This window comes from Scomber japonicus, chromosome 17, assembly GCF_027409825.1.
Source record: "Scomber japonicus isolate fScoJap1 chromosome 17, fScoJap1.pri, whole genome shotgun sequence".
In the NCBI taxonomy this organism is placed as follows: domain Eukaryota; kingdom Metazoa; phylum Chordata; class Actinopteri; order Scombriformes; family Scombridae; genus Scomber; species Scomber japonicus.
The window spans coordinates 12016394-12022035 of NC_070594.1; positions in this window are offsets into that span (position 1 = coordinate 12016394).

Below are 5642 nucleotides of genomic sequence, written 5' to 3' on the forward strand. Positions count from 1 at the left end.
GCCAGCAACCATTAGTTATACAGCCTACAGTGCACCCAAGCAAACACCCTCATACACACACAAGCACATACAAATGCACACACAAATTCTTGATGACCACTTCTTCAGCTATGGGGCTTGGCTGGATAATCTTTCTCTTAAAAAAAAAATTGAGACTGATCGATGTTAATCTTTTTTTGTTTTGTTTTTTTGTTTTTTGGTTTGTCACAGAAACTGCCACCTGAGAATATAAACAAAGGGAAACTTTAATGAGAACTTGTCTGGAATGCCCAACTTGGTGTTTCTTGGCAAAACTGAGGATTTTATCAGTTAGGAATCCATGGAGCCTTTCTACTGTGCAATAATTTCTGTATTTATTGGATTTTTGTAATGATATTTGGCATGTGCAGGTGCATCTTTGTGGGATTTCATATGGAGTTAGTTTTGAAATGTGCTAAAAACTTTTTTTTTTTCTAAAATGCGATAACTGGAAAGAAGTCACCCTTAATACAAATTTGTTTTTTTCCTGTAAGGAAGCTTATTATCATGTGAGATTAAAATCGTGTGAAGCAGTTAGCTTTTAAAAGTAACGATAATTGTTTTGTATATTAACTGCAGCAGCGGACTACAATCCATTCCCTCATACAGGCCTAAAGCACTGAATGTCAGTTTGACAATAAAACACCGTGCTGGATTTTAAAAATCCAATATTATCTTATAGACCTGATAGTTACTTTTAATTTGTTCAGGGAATTCGTCCTTTTAAATATTGGCATGTGGATAATTTCAAAAGGCAGTTACTGCATTGCTGTCCTTCAGTCAGGACATAAATAAAGGTTGCACTTATTGGAGGTAGCCTACCCTTAACTGATTCTCAGTACATTCCCGATGTAGGATTAAACCCCCATATTTAATATGTTGAATAAGTTAAGACTACTTGTGATTAATGTGAGAAGGAGAACAGTCCTGTTTATGGTTTGTAAATATATTCTTTTTTTTATATGTGTTAAAGTAGCCCCGACTGTACGTGAAAGATGGCCTAAAACTAAACAATCAAAAGACCAGCTGCTTGCATCATCCACAGTATATGCTACAGTAAATGTAACTACCATACATTATTGCTTTATCAGACCCACTTGATTATCACCCCCACTCCCCCACTCCATGTGTGCTTACTCAAAGACAATTTGTTAAACTAAAGCTACTTCAACAATTGTAACACTTTCTGAACCAATCTTTATCTTCCTCTCATGTCTGGCATGGCAGCTCTCTCTGACCCAGGTTAACATGCCGTGCCCCCTAAGGAGCCACAAAATGGTATCAAATGAAAGTCATTTCAATATGTGTTAGCGTGTGTGTTCTTCCCTCCGCAGTGTGCTCTAAGCCTCTCTCCGACGGCGTCTTTTCACAGTTCACTAGCTCAGATTCATGCATTAGAGCGGCTTTTAAAAGGAAGCCTGTTCATTCGCTTCACAAAGTGATATGGGTTTAACTCCCAGTAACAGATTTTGAGACAGTGTGCATGTTCGTGACTTTTGGGGATTACGGCTTTTATTTTCTGCATCGTTCATCCTGAAATGAATCTGGAATAATAATAAAAAAAAGCTATATGAGTTATGATAATTTTGAGCACAGCTGCACTGGGGGACGGCCGGGCGACCTTGAGTAGGGGCTATTCTTATAGTAAAAATGAAAGAGTCGAGCTGAGAAATGAAGAAGTGTGAGAAAGAAATAGAGGGAGAGAGAGCAAGACCTTGACCAGGGAGAAGAGTCATTCAAATGAAATTGGAAGCATATGAAATGTGTTTCTTTTTTTTTCTTTTTTTGTGCCCAAATGCACATCTACTGGCCACATCTTCTAACAGATCATCAGAGTGAGGCAGAGCAAGCGTGAGAGGGATGGAGACAGCAAAGCCACATGAAAGGAGATTGAGACTACATCTTTCATTTCAGTACCGCAATCATCAAAATCATCTTCACTTGAAACTTTGACCTGCTTGTTTGGCCTATATTGTCAGATTTTACCTGCACCATTTTGTTTTTATAAGAAAAGAATATACTGTACCTTCAATGCAAATTCCTTTCTTTGTGATTTTATACAGGAAATTATGTTGAGGTCAACAGCTCTCCATATGCTATTCAGATGCAGCCTAGTTCAATATATTTTACTCAATTTCAAAGCAGTATCATAGCAGTTTGTGAAATAGTCACAACATGTAATTTATAGAAGTTTCCAATTTTTCATGATACTCAGCACTACTTTCAAACTAATGTATTTCAATTGGAAACAACCTATGTTTTATGCCTGCACCAGATTTTTTTTCTGTCAGTGGAGACTGTAGCACTGTTTGTAGCAAGTACTCCAGAGCAACCTATAGCAGCGTTTTTTAATATGGCGCCTCTATCATTGTCAGTAGACAATATAATTTGTTTGTGCTTTCCAAAACTGTTACAAATTACTGTTAATCAGTAATTATGCTTTATGGTATGTCAACGCTGTGGGTAAAGTCTGTTTGGGTTTAGGCACGAAAACCACTTGGTTAGGGTTAGGGGAAGTTCATAGTTTGAGCTAAAATGGCCGTTTGAAACATGGTGTAGATTGATGTTACTTCATTTAAGGTTAAGTAACCTTTGTTGTCATGGCAACAGTAATCACCAAGACGGTCGTAGTTACGTTTCTTAAAAAACTGTGCTGACCTATAGTCGGAAACATGACACTCTCTCTCAGCAAAGTCCACTTTTTGCAAGTTGGGATCTATCTATCCGCATCTGCCCAATGTGGAAATTTGTCACCTGTCATCTGAAGTGCGCCACTTGACAGCTTCTTTGAAAGTCGTGCTGAGTTTCATGAATAAAAATGGCAAATTCATGTCCATGTACACAAATCTGTAGATTAAATTTTGTGACTATTTTATGAACTGCCATGATACTGGGCTGCAACCCGAAAAGTAAGATTGGTTGACAAGCTATGTTCAGCTTGCTTGCACATGTTGATGCATGAGTGCAACATCAAGATCCTGTTATATACGCACAGTGTATTCATTTCAGGAGAACTCAGTTCAGATTAAGGCCAAAGTGAGCCATGCAACTATGAAATATATCACATTCAAATGATGAACAGTGAAACCCTGAGATCCAAATCACACATGGACATTCAGTCTTACAATATGTTTACAGTGTTGAAGTATGCCATAAATGAAAAACTCTGTGTAAGTGTTTAAAAATGATAATAAAGTATTGTTTTCGCAAATGTTTTTGAATGCCATAGCAGTTTTGTATGATTATCCTGGTGGAGGGGTTTTATCTTCATGAATATGTTTCTGTATGATTACTTGTTCACTGTATGGGAAGAGATTTTTTTAAATGTAATATTACAGAATCATGCCAGGTTATTATTTTTTCTAACAAGAGTGGTGCCATTATTGAGTATCTGTCTATTCTTTTTTGTGTTATATTTTATTATTTTTTTAATTGTTTGAATGTCGTTCCTGTTGTTGGTTTGGTTAAGCTATCCTTAAGTGGATGTAAAACAAAATGAGAAAAAAAAAATTTGAAGAATGAAATGAGAAGAACCTTCGGCAGGGGAATACATTGGTCTGTGTGGGAATGCTTTTCCAAATCAATTCTATGAGACATTCATGGACATCATGCTTTTTGCTGTTTTTTCCTCATGGTTGGTTGAAGGTCTTGTGATGGCACTTACAACTGTAATTTTAAAATACATTTTCATATTTCACTTTTCACAACTTTCACTTTCGCTCTTTGTACAAAACAGTTTCCTTGTTCTTTTTGGGGGGAGTGCATCATTGTGAAAAAAAGTGATTTCAGAACAGTACACATCTGCTGTTTTGAGCATATATGTATTTTTGTAATGTGTTGAAAAATCAATACAAGAAAGCCAACACTTCAATAAATGTTGCAATTGCTCTATGATTGAAGCAACCTTTCATTATGGTTATTTCATCCTCTTCGCTGCACCACAAATAACAATTATACACATGTCTTACACACTATGCATATTACTCATTAGTAGTTTTAGTGAAAAGCAATAATCCTAATTTAAGCCTAGTGTTGCTATTGCACCGCAAGTTACCACATCTGTAAAAAAAAGAAAAAAAAGAATGAAAGAAAGAAAGAAAAGAAAGAGGAAGACAGGCAAGAAAAAAAAAATATTTTAGCCAATATGTTCTGGAAACAAAGTATACAGCTGCATCCCACACAAATGATTAATGTATTTCTAAGCTATCAATAAAGTTACATACAAACCACCAGAAACTGCTGCTAATAATTTTGTATGACCTCTAATCTGATGTTGGCTTCAGGGCCTGAAACCTAATATTTCATACAAATTGCAATGAACAGAGGCTAACCCATGATAAAAAGGCATGCTTTGTGCAAAAATCATTCAAAGCATAAAACATATATGTTCCTATTTTCCTATTAATTAAATGTTAAAACATTGTTTGTTTTAGCTTCTTGGATTAGCAGAAAGAAAGTTGGAAAATACATGTTAACTCATTTAGAACAATACAAGGATTTACCCTGCATCCATGTTTGTTTGTTTTTTTAAGTTTATAATACTGGAAAACAAAATATGTCAAGATACTACATATGCACTACTGCTGTGTCATGTTGTCATTTTCTCAGATGTTTGTTTATTTGGGTATTGAAGGCAATACGTTTTTTTTTTCTGCCTTACCCATTTAATTTTAATATTTTTCTGCTGGTGTTACATTACAATAAGAGTACAGTTTTACCATATTATATTTAAAATATTGTATTTTTAATGCTGATTTAATCAGAAGCCATATTTTCATATTTTTCATAGAATATACACCAGATAACATGATACAAGCAAACACATCAAACAATTAAAGTTGCTTCTCTTTAGTTTTTAAGATGTTTTTTTTTTCATCTTTGTCTGTATTGGTCAGTGGGCAGTAAAGATGCAGAAAGGAAACAAGGAAAGAGAGAGATGGGTTGCTGTTTTGTGACACGTGCAGCAACCATTTGGCTACTGGAACACTTCCCTTCTTGGTTTTATTCAATCATAAGAGGGAACGCAAGCTGCACTGGAAGTTGGCTCTAATGTCTAAAGGTGTCTGAGTTGATGTTTTTATGGTTAAAATTGAAGAAATACCTATCATACTGTCACTAAGGAATCTTTTTTGCTTGCAGATATTTGGACAAGACAAGACACATAGACTGAAGTTATTAAACCTTTATAAGAATTTGACGAATAATATTTCACATTGTATTTCTGTACCTGTAAACTGACGAAACTCCTTACAAAATTTTACTTCAGAGATGACTGCTAGTGCGCCTCCCTGTACCAAAAAACAACAAAACTGTGAGCATGAGCTACAGGTTTTATTTCTGAAGGTAGCTGTTGACAGTCTCATGCTTCATAAATGAGTATGGGCATGAGTAAGGGGACCCATCAGGTATTTCTTGATATGAAGCCAACAGCAGTCAAGCCCATCCTCGCTTGAGCCTCCAGGCCATTGGATACCTTAACAGAAAAAGGGCACATACAGAAAGTATGTGTGTGTGTGTGCTTACTCAAGCTTGAGGAGAGAGCCATAACAATAGCGTGGAGATAGAGGAGTAAAGAAGGGAAAAAAAGGCTTGTGCAAGGCGGGCTTGTGTGTGAACACAACGGG